The sequence below is a fragment of the Mobula birostris genome, chromosome 9 (assembly GCF_030028105.1).
Source record: "Mobula birostris isolate sMobBir1 chromosome 9, sMobBir1.hap1, whole genome shotgun sequence".
Lineage (NCBI taxonomy): Eukaryota > Metazoa > Chordata > Chondrichthyes > Myliobatiformes > Myliobatidae > Mobula > Mobula birostris.
Window position 1 is genome coordinate 134,227,124 of NC_092378.1, and position 12,028 is coordinate 134,239,151.

A 12,028-nucleotide genomic window follows, 5' to 3' on the forward strand; every position below is an offset into this window, starting at 1 on the left:
GTCAAGGAAGCCCTGGAGGAATGGCGACACTGGATGGAGGGGGCAGAGCATCCTTATTTTGGTTTATTAGATCACAAGATTCTCTCCTACATTCAGAACGCAGAGACTGAAATCCCGTCAAACCCATTGGGCTCTCAACTTCACCCGGTTTAATTTCATCCTCACCTATCCTCCCAGCAGCAGGAATACTAAGGCCGGGACTCTCCCCCTGCAGTTGGACGGTTCTGAGGACAATGTCGATCCAGAGCCCATCCTTCCTCGCTCGTGCATTGATGCTCAAGTGATCCAGGGGATAGAGGCGCAGGTGAAGGCCGCCCAGCAGTCAGACCCAGGCCCAGCTGGAGGACCACACTACCTACTGTTTGTCTCTGCTATGGTGCGCTCCAAAGTGTTGGAATGGGGTCATTCCTCTCGAATGGCTGAACATCCGGGAATTCAACGGATCCAAGAGTTTATCAAGGGAGTTTTGGTGGCCATGTATGTCCCAGAATGTCCATGACTTTGCATCTGCCTGTCCCACTTGTGCTCATAACAAGACGTCACGCCAGCATCCTATGCCTCCTATGTCTGGTGCCTGTGCTCCTCTGTGCCTGGTCCCACCTCTCAATGGATTGCATCACTGGTATGCCCCTGTCTAATGGTAACAACACCACCTTGGTCGTTCTGGATCCATTCTACAAGGGTAGCCACTCCATTGCCCTCCCTAAGCTCCCGTCGGCTCAGAAGAATGCCACACTCGTGGTTCAACATGTAGTCAGGCTCCATGGCTTCCCTCAAGACATACTGTCTGATCGTGGACCCTAGTTTGCTTACCACTTTTGGCTTCCCATTCTCTCGTAGGAACCACTGCCAGCCTTTCATCTGGTTTGCACCCACAATCTGATGCCCAGACTGGGAGAGTGAATTAAGAGCTGGAAACAACCCTGAGCTGCCTTGCCTCTTCCAACCCTATGTCCTGGAGCTCGAACTGGATTGGGCAGAAATCGCCCACAATAACCTCCAGTCATCCTCCACTGGTATGTCCCCCTCTGAATGCTAGAAGGGATTTCAGCCACTGCTATTCGCTGACTAGGGGATTGATGTAGGAGTTACTGCCGCTGAATAGCTGATCCAGCGTTGCAAGCAGCAAGCGCTCCTCGAGACGAGCCGGAGCTTCTCTGCCGCGTGCCCGGAAACAACATACCCGGCAGGCTGATCGGCTCTGCTGACAGATGAGGCCTTTCAAGCCAGGAGAGGAGGTCCATTTGGCATCAAGGGATCTTTCTCTGAAAGCCAAGAGCCGCAAATTGACCCCGTGCTATGTGGAACCATTTGTAGTGGAAAGAGCTATCAACAAGGTCTCACATAGATTGCGCCGACCGGCATTAAAGAAGATCCACCCTGTGGTCCAGGTTTCCCAGCTCAAGCCTGTCACTTCCTCTTCCCTGGCACCTGTCACTCCACACCGCCCCCCCCCCCCCCATTCTCCCTGCTGGGTGGATGGTTCCTTGGTCAATACTGTGCGGTGGCTCCTGGCATCTCACCGGGCATGGGGCAAGGTCCAGTACATCGTTATATATCGCAATACATAGCTATTGCTTTCGGCTGCGGCGTTGGCATCTAACTTTCATTTTGGCAGTTCTGGTTAATGACCCTGTTGGCTCAGCATTTCTTGTTTTCCTTTTCCTTAAAATCCTGCCAAGTTCGCACTGCACTGAAGTCCGTGAACTGTCGACTCGCTTCAGTGTCTCTCTCCCAGCACTTGTGCCATACCCAAATGCCATGACACTTGCAACCGTGAATCACAGTACCGGGCCGTGGCGTAATCGACTCGGATTCAATCAATACTATAACTATAGAAGTTTGTTCGCGTTCAGTAACAGGTCAAACCTCCTTAACCTTTAAGAAAGTAAAGATGCTGGTGTGAATTCTTCTGATTGTGGAACACTGTAAAGATGACAACTTTCGAACAGTGCATTGGATAAAAGACGAAGCAAGATCAACACAGGAAATATACCATGGAGGAATTGCTGCAAACATGGTAGATTTGTAAAGCCCGCCTGATGACCTAAGCTGGGCTCAGATCCCACACGCAAATCCATCACAGGTGGAGTTTTGAAAAACAAGAGAAAATCTGCAGATGCTGGAAATCAAAGCAACACACTCAAAATGCTAGAGGAACTCAGCAGGCCAGGCAGCATTTATGCAAAAAAGTAGAGTCGACATTTTGGGCGGAGACTCTTTGGCGGGACTGGAGAAAAAAAAGACGAGGAGTAGATTTAAAAGGTGGAGGGAGGGGAGAGAGAAACACAAGATGATTGGTGAAACCGGGAGGGGATGGGATGAAGTAAAGAGTTGGGAAGATGTTTGGTGAAATAGATACAGAGTTAGGGAAGGCAGGGGACAGAAGCCCATGGAAGTAAGAAAATGGGAAGGAGCACCAGAGGGAGGCAATTAACAAGCAAGGAAATGAGATGAGACAGGGAAAAGGGAATGGGGAATGGTGAAGGGGGGGGGCATTATTGGAAGTTCGAGAAATCAATGTTCATGCCATCAGGCTGGAAGCTCCCAGACGGAATATAAGGTGTTGTTCTTCAACTTCAGTGTAGCCTCATCGCGACAGTAGAGGAGGCTATGGATAGACATATCAGAATGGGAATGGGAAGTGGAATAACAACCGGTGGCCACTGGGAGATCCCACTTCTTCTGGTGCTCGCCGAAGCGATGTCCCATCTACATCAGGTCTCACCAATATACAGGAGGCCTCACCGGGCACAGTATATGACCCATACAGATTCACAGATGAAGTGTCCGCAGGGATCCCTCCCTATGTGACTCCCTTGTCAATTGGTCACTCCCCACTGATCTCCCTCCTGGCATTTATCCTTGCTACATCTGCCCCTACACTCCTCCCTCACTACCATTCAGGGCCCCAAACAGTCCTTCCAGGTGAGGTGTTACTTCACCCTAGAGTCTATGCCCCCCCCCACCATTCCCCATCCTCTTGTCCCTCTCTCAGTTTATCTCCTTGCCTTCCCTCTGGTGTTCCTCCCCTCTTTTCTTTCTTTCATGGCCTTCTGATTTCGCCTATCAGAATCTCCCTTCTCCAGCCCTACATTTCTTTCACCAATCAAATTCCCAGCTCTTTACTTCATCCCTCCCCCTCCCGGCTTCACCTATCACCCTCTGTTCCACCGCCCCCCCACCACCACCTTTTAAATCTACCCTTCATTTTTTTTTCCTCCAGTCCTGCTGAAGGGCCTCGGCCCAAAAAGTCGACTGAACTTTTTTTCCATAGATGCTGCCTGGCCTGCTGAGCTCTTCCAGCATTTTTGTGTGTCTTACAATTTTTCATATTTTGCAGTATTTCTCATCTCAGGTCTGGCAATTTTTTTAACTATGCCTTTAAGACCAAGACTTGTTGCTTTTTCATTCAATTGCATGTCATTTTAATTCTCCCTATTCCCACACCGACCTGTCAGTCCCCAGCTTTCCCTAATACTAGCTGAGCCACATCTGATTATGCAGAAGGTGATTTTATATTGTAATCTTCAAAACCTTTCCATGTTTACTGCATTGAGACTGACTGAAATCTCAGCGCAGACACAAACAATGAATTAAACGTCTGTTGTACTGAGCAGTTCAGCCACCAAAGTACATAGAGGTTATGGTGTTCCTTATGTGAAATGACACAAACAAAACATTATCTTATTTTAATATTCTTTGTTTTTAACACACTGTGAAATAAAACATATATTCGGTCTTCTCAAGAGGTAGGGACCAATGACGTGGGTAGGAAGAGTGAGGAGGTCCTGAAAGGTGAGTTTAGGGAGTTAGGTGCCAAGTTAAAGGACCAGGACCTCCAGGATAGCAATCTCAAGATTGCTACCACTGCCACGTGCAGGCGAGTTTAGAAATATTAAGATAACGCAGATCAACACGTGGCTGAAGACATGGTGCAGGAGGGAGGGCTTCAGATTTATAGACAATTAGACAGTTTTCCAGGGAAGGTGGGACCTGTTCCGGCAGGACAGTTTACATCTGAACTGGACGGGGACAAATATTCTTGCAGGTAGGTTTGCTAGAGAGGGTCCAGTGGACTTAAACTAGATACAAAGGAGGAGGGGAACCAGAGTGTAGGAACAGATGTAGGGGAGAAGGAAGAAAAAGAAATTAATAAATTTGTTTGCACCATTAGTGATAAACAGAGAGTAAGAGGTGGAAAATTTCTTAAATGCATTTATTTTAATGCTAGAAGCATTATAAGAAAGGTGGATGAGCTTAAATCATGGATTGATATCTGGAAGTATGATGTGGTAGCTATTAGTGAAACATGGTTACAGGAGGGGTGTGATTGGTATCTAAATATTCCTGGATTTAATTGCTTCAGATGTGATAGAATCAGAGGGACAAGAGGGGGAGGTGTTGCATTGCTTGTCAGAGAAAATATTACAGCGGTGCTCTGGCAGGATAGATTAGAGGGCTCTTCTAGGGAGGCTATTTGGGTGGAATTGAGGAATGGGAAAGGTGTAGTAACACTTATGGGGTGTATTATAGACCACCAAATGGGAAGCGAGAATTGGAGGAGCAAATTTGTAAGGAGATAGCAGATACTTGTAGTAAGCACAAGGTTGTGACTGTGGGAGATTTTAATTTTTCACACATAGACTGGGAAGCCCATACTGTAAAAGGGCTGGATGGTTTGGAGTTTGTAAAATGTGTCAGGATAGTTTTTTGCAGCAATACATAGAGATACCAACTAGAGAAAGGGCAGTGTTGGATCTCCTGTTAGGGAATGAGATAGGTCAGGTGACGGAGGTTTGTATTGGAGAGCACTTCGGGACGAGTGATCACAATGCCATTAGTTTCAATATAATTATGGAGAAGGATAGGTCTGGACCCAGGGTTGAGATTTTTGATTGGAGAAAGGTTAACTTTGAGGAGACGCAAAAGGATTTAGAAGGAGTGGATTGGGACAATTTGTTTTATGGGAAGAATGTAATAGAGAAATGGGGGTCATTCAAAGGTGAAAATTTGAGGGTACAGAATCTTTATGTTCCTGTTAGGTTGAAAGGAAAGGTTAAATTTTGAGAGAGCCATGGCTTTCAAGGGATATTGGAAACTTCGTTTGGAAAAAGGGAGATATCTACAATAAATATAGGCAGCATGAAGTAAATGAGGTGCTCCAGGAATATAAAGAATGTAAAAAGAATCTTAAGAAAGAAATTAGAAAAGCTAAAAGATATGAGATTGCTTTGGCAAGTAAGGTGAAATTAAATCCCAAGGGTTTCTACAGTTATATTAATAGCAAAAGGAAAGGGAGGGATAAAATTGGTCCCTTAGAGAATCAGAGTGGACAGCCAAAAGAGATGGGGGAGATTCTGAACAATTTCTTTTCTTCGGTATTCACTAAGGAGAAGGATATTGAATTGTGTAAGATAAGGGAAACAGATAGGGAAGTTATGGAAACTATGATGATTAAAGAAGAGGAAGAACTGGAGCTTTTAAGGAATATAAAAGTGGATAATTCTCCGGGTCCTGACAGGATATTCCCTAGGACCTTGAGGGAAGTTAGTGTGGAAATAGCAGGGGCTCTGACAGAAATATTTCAAATGTCATTAGAAACGGGGATGGTACCGGAGGATTGGCGTATTGCTCATGTTGTTCCATTGTTTAAAAAGGGTTCTAAGAGTAAACCTAGAAATTATTGGCCTGTGAGTTTGATGTCAGTGGTGGGCAAATTGATGGAAAGTATTCTTAGAGATGGTTGTGACAACAGACCAAGTTATCAGAAGATTGATGCTGATAAGAGAGATAAGAGAGAGACAAATAGGGGAAACATTCAAAATGCTAATAAGAGAGAGACGAGAGAGATTAATGAAAAGAGACACAGTTCCGAGTATTGTTTAGACCGGTTGCTTTGAACCTGAACTGTTTGAAGTTTGACGGACAGGCGATACCCCAGCAGGGGGATAAAAGGAACAGGTTCGCTAAGGCAAGAGACACCACGACACGACGAGGTAACGAGACCCTGGAAGTGCGGTGCCCCCCCCCCCCCACAAGTTGGTGGGAGTTTTGGAGGTCTAGTCGCGGGACCGACCATAGACGCACATGGTGAAAAGATACGATCGGCGGGAACCTGGTGTGTGTGTCCGCCCTTGCCTGGGTGCCGGGTTCACTGCAGAAGAACGATCATATCCGGAACGGAGGGGTCACAGTCGGTGACCTCAGAAGACATTACAAAGCGCTCGCCCGAAAGCTAACTGCGAGGAATATCAAAGGTCTGTTGAATCCGATTTGAATATCATCATTCGCTCTCTTTCTCTTCCCCCAACAGCACAACAGCGATTACTGCGAACAGAACTAAACTGAACTGAACTCTGTGTCACTTGAGACTGATCATTTTACCCCTAGACTGCGATAGAGCTTGATTGATTCCTATTATCCTAGTTTTGTGTACATGTGTGTTTTATCATTGCTAACCCGTTGCATTTATATCCTTACATTTAGAGTACCGTGTTACTTATTTCTTTAATAAAACTTTCTTAGTTCCAGTAATCCAGACTTCAACTAAGTGGTCCATTTCTGCTGGTTTGGCAACCAAGTTACGGGGTACATAACATGGTATATATAATTATGTGGATAGACAGGGTCTGATTAGGAACAGTCAACATGGATTTGTGCGTGGAAGGTCATGTTTGACAAATCTTATTGAATTTTTTGAAGAGGTTACTAGGGAAGTTGACGAGGATGAAGCGATGGATGTTTTCTATATGGACTTCAGTAAGGCCTTTGACAAGGTTCCACACGGATGGTTAGTTAGGAAGGTTCAATTGTTAGGTATTAATATTGAAGTAGTAAAATGGATTCAGCAGTGGCTGGATGGGAGACGCCAGAGAGTAGTGGTGGATAACTGTTTGTCAGATTGGAGGCCGGTGACTAGTGATGTGCCTCAGGGATCTGTACTGGGTCCAATGTTGTTTGTCATATACATTAATGATCCGGATGATGGGGTAGTAAATTGGATGAGTAAGTATGCAGATGATACTAAGATAGGTGGAGTTGTGGATAATGAAGTAGGTTTTCAAACCTCGCAGAGAGATTTAGGCCAGTTAGAAGAGTGGGCTGAAAGATGGCAGATGGAGTTTATGCTGATAAATGTGAGGTGCTACATTTTGGTAGGACTAATCAAAATAGGACATACATGGTAAATGGTAGGGCATTGAAGAATGCAATAGAACAGAGGGATCGAGGAATAATGGTGCATAGTTCCCTGAAGGTGGAATCTCATGTGGATAGGGTGGTGAAGAAAGCTTTTGGTATGCTGGCCTTTATAAATCAGAGCATTGAGTATAGGAGTTGGGATGTAATGTTGAAATTGTACAAGGCATTGGTGAGGCCAAATTTGGAGGATTGTGTACAGTTTTGGTTACTGAATTATAGGAAAGAAGTCAACAAAATAAAGAGAGTGCAGAGAAGATTTACTAAAATGTTACCCGGGTTTCATCACCTAAGTTACAGAGAAAGGTTGAACAAGTTGGGTCTTTATTCTTTGGAACATAGAAGGTTGAAGGGGGGTAGAATTTGATAGAGGTATTTAAAATTATGAAGGGGATAGATAGAGTTGACGTGGATAGGCTTTTTCCATTGAGAGTGCAGGAAGTTCAAGCAAGAGGACATGAGTTGACAGTTAAAGGGTAAAAGTTTAGGGGTAACATGAGGGGGAACTTCTTTACTCAGAGAGTGGTAGCTGTGTGGAACGAGCTTCCAGCAGAAGTGATTGAGGCAGGTTCAATGTTGTCGTTTAAAGATAAATTGGATAGGTATATGGACAGGAAAGGAATGGAGGGTTATGGGCTGAGTGCAGGTCGGTGGGACTGGGTGAGAGTAAGTGTTCGGCACGGACTAGAAGGGCCGAGATGGCTTGTTTCCGTTCGGTAATTGTTATATGGTTATATGTAATTCCATCTAAACTTTGCCTTAGCTAGCATAATCTCAGCCTTTCTTTGGCATATGTTAGATCAAAAGAATTCATTCTAGTCTAAATCTTAATCTAGTCCCCACTCAGGAAGAGCAACAGTCCAATACAGCGGAGGAGCTAGTACCTCTGCACAGAATTCCAGTGCCAGATTCGGCGTAGCTCAAACGAGCAATACTCTTCAAGCACACTGTCTTACTGAGAAACTTCACGGCACAGAAAGCGATCAGTCTATCCGACTACCAGACAGAAATATCTGAACATTTCAATGCTGACCTCTTTCTGCTGGCTGAGCCATGTTGGAGAACCTGTTCCTTTCCCGAAGATAGACTTGACACGAATCCGAGTGCTTCGGTATTTATTTTCACAATCTCAGACGCAGGCGCCCTTGCGCAGGAGAACGGGACAGCTGACGTCATCGCCGGGAACATCAGGGCCCCGGAAGTACGTTCGTTTTACAAATAACACAAAGTTCAGGAGGAACTCAGGGCGGTTGGTGGGAGAGTTTTTAATTGGATTAAAGATTTTTTGTTTGGTAGAAAAAATCAAGTTCGGATTGGATCATAATTATCAAAACAGTAAATAGTGGAAAATGGCACACCTCAAGGTAGTGTGATTAGCCCGTTACTTTTCATCATTATGATCAATGATGTCTTCACAAAGGTACCAGTGGATATAGGTAGGTCACTGTTTGCGGATGATGGGGCCTTGTGGAAAAGAGGCAGGAACATGGACCATATAATCAGGAAACTACAAGAAGCAATTGATGAAGTGGTGGAGTGGGGTTATGACTGGGGATGTAGATTTTCAGTAGACAAAACTCAAACTGTATTTTTTACCAGGAAAAGGGTTGAGGTAGGGAAGAAGTTAAGGATGTATGGGGTTGAATTAGAAAGGGTTGCATCATTTAAATTTCTGGGAGTTATATTTGATTCACGATTAACATGGGCAGACCATATCAGGAAAGTTGAGGAGAAATGTAAAAAAGTAATAAATGTGATGAGATGCTTGACTGGTAGGGAATGGGGAGCAAGTTGTTTAGCTTTGAAGAGAATGTATGTGGCTTTAGTAAGATCTGTATTGGATTATGGAAATATAGTATATGGATCAGCAGCTAGGTCTCTTATAAGGAAACTGGATGTGATTCAGGCTCAGGCCTTGAGAGTGTGCAGTGGGGCTTTTAAAACGTCACCAGTGTCAGCCCTACAGGTAGAAATGGGAATAATGCCTTTGGAACTAAGAAGGATGCAACTGATGGCAAACTACTGGGCTAACTTGCAGGGGCACAATGATTCTCACCCTACTAAAGGAGTGTTGCAGGAGTGCTGGGAAAATGAGAGGTTTCAGAGGGATACCTTTAGTCAGGTAGGGAATGATATCGCGAAAGAATGTGGAGTGTTTGATGTGAGGATAAGTCCTTCAGTAGTTTATCCGGTTGTAGCTCCATGGAAGCTTGTATGGCCTGACATAGACTGGCATTTGTTAGAGGTAAAAAGGAAAGAAAGATATAAAACAGATTTGGTAAATGCATTTAACTGTCATGTGATGGAAAAGTATAGTGATTATACTCACATTTATACGGATGGTGCGAAGGAACCTGAAACAGGAGTGACAGGGTTTGGGGTGGTAATACCAGCAAAAGAAATTGGAATCAGCAGAAGAACATCTAATAAGTTAGGGGTGTTTACAGTGGAGATGCTGGCAGTGTTGGTTGCGTTGCAATGGGTGCAGAAAGCCAGACAAGCCAAAGCATTGATATGTTCAGATTCATCCTCAGTTCTAGCAAGTTTAAGGTCTTTTCACACAAACAGTCGGCAAGATGTACTTTATGAAGTCCTTCAGTTAGTTACAAGATTTGCAAATCAGGGAGGTCAGGTAAAATTTCTATGGGTTCCAGCACATGTAGGGGTGAAGGGGAATGAGAGGGTGGATGAGTTGGCAAAGAGGGCGTTAAAGAAAGAAAATGTGAAAATGCACATTAGTATCAGTAAAGCAGAGGTTAAGTGTGTAATCTGGGAAAAAGTCAACCGAATGTGGCAAGAAAGATGGGACAGGGAAGGGAAAGGGAGGCATTTATATCAAATACAAAAGAGTGTTGCAGTTACTAGGGTAGGTAATGGAAACAGAAGAGAGGAAATTGTGTGGACTAGGTTAAGGCTGGGGCATTGTGCATTAAACAAAACATTGAAGATGATAGGGAAACACCAGACAGGATTGTGTGAGGAATGTCAGGAAGAGGAGTCAGTAGAACATGTAGTTTTGTGTTGCAGGAAGTATGGGATACAGAGAGAGATGATAAGAAATAAATTAAGGGAGTTGGGGATGCAGGAATTCACATTAAAAGGGTTGCTGGGCATGGGTGAGAGAGCACGTCCGGGTATTTTTAGCGTTTTTAAGGGGTACAGGGGTTTTTTATAGAATATGACGAATAAACAGGAATAGGATACTAGGATGGTCAAAGATGGGAGGGTGAAGTGTAGGTTTGTATATATGTATGTGTGTGCGCGCGCGTGCGATTGGGTGAAGGGATTTAGAATGTATGTCTAGTGCACATTCTGGAGCAGAGGGTGGCCGTAATGAACCATTAAGCTGGATGCCAACCGCCATAAAACAAGATACAGACAGACAGACAGGAGGAACTCAGCAGGCCAGGCAGCATCTAAGGAAGAGGGTACCGTCGACGTTCCGGGCCGAGACCCTTCATCAGATTCTACCTATCTTCATATTGTCCACAAGCTTTGCATCAAAACCATCAATTTCATCATCCTGACGTGTATAGTAAAAAGAATTGGACCTAATACAGAATTCTGTGGAATACCACTAGTCACTGGCAGCCAATCAGAAAAGGCCCCCTTTATTACCACTCTTTGCTTCCTGCCAATCTGCACTGCTTTATCCATGCTAGAATCTTGCCTGTAATACCATGGGCTGGTAATTTGTTAAGAAGCCTCATATGTGGCACCTTGTCAAAGGCCTTCTGAAAATTCAAGTGCAAAACTGATTCTCATTTGCCTATCCTGCATGTTATTTCTTCAAAGAATTCCAAAAGATCTGCAAGGCAAGACTTTCCCTTGAGGAAACCATACTGACAGAGACCTATTTTATCATATGCCTCCAAGTGCCCTGAGACCGCATCATTAATAATCCACTCCAACATCTTCCTAACCACTGAGGTCAGACTAACTGGCCTCTGATTTCCTTTCTTCTGCCTCCCTCCTTTCTTGAAGAGTGTACTGACATTTGCAATTTTTCAGTCTTCCGGAACCATTCCAGAATCTACTGATTCTTGAAAGATCATTATTATTGCCTTCGCAATCTTTTCAACCACCTCTTTCAGAACCCTGGGGTGTACACCATCTGGTCCAGATGACTTATCTACCTTCAGACCTTTCAGTTTCCCAAGAAACTTCTCTCTAGTTATGTAACTTCACACACTTCATGCTCCCTGACTACTGGAACTTACGCCATACTACTATTGTCTTCTTCCACAGTGAAGGCTGATGCAAAATACTTATTCAGTTCGTATGACATTTCCTTGTCCCCATTACTACCTCTCTAACATTGCTTTCCAGCAGTCTAATATCCATTCTCGCCTTTCTTTTACACTTTATGTATCTGAAGAAACTTGGTATTATCTTTAATATTATTGGCTAGCTTACTTTCTTAATGACTTTTTTAGTTGCCTTCTGTTGGTTTTTAAAAGCTTCCCAATCCTCTAACTTCCCACTAATTTTTGCTCTATTATATGCCCTCTCTTTGGCTTTTATGTTAGCTTTGACTTCTCTTATTAGCCATGATTGTGTCATCTTTCCTTTAGAATACTCTTTCCTCTTTGGGATGTATATATCCTGTGCTTTATGAATTGCTTCATGAAATTCCTGCCATTGTTCTGCTGTCATCCCTGCCAGTGCTCTTTTCCAATCAATTCTGGCCAACTCCTCTCTCATGCCTCTGTAATTCCCTTTACTCCACTGTGATACTGATCAATCTGACTTTAGCTTCTCCTTCTCAAATTTCAGGATAAATTTGATCTTATTATGAAAACTTGCCTCTAAGGGTTCTTTAATTTTA

General features: G+C 44.0%; 1 pseudogene; it reads right to left on the reverse strand.

Moving 5' to 3' along the window:
* LOC140203095 (lysosomal dipeptide transporter MFSD1-like) overlaps positions 1-8,376 on the reverse strand; it is a 51,292-nt pseudogene extending 42,916 nt beyond the window's left edge.
* Positions 8,377-12,028: the final 3,652 nt, after the last annotated feature.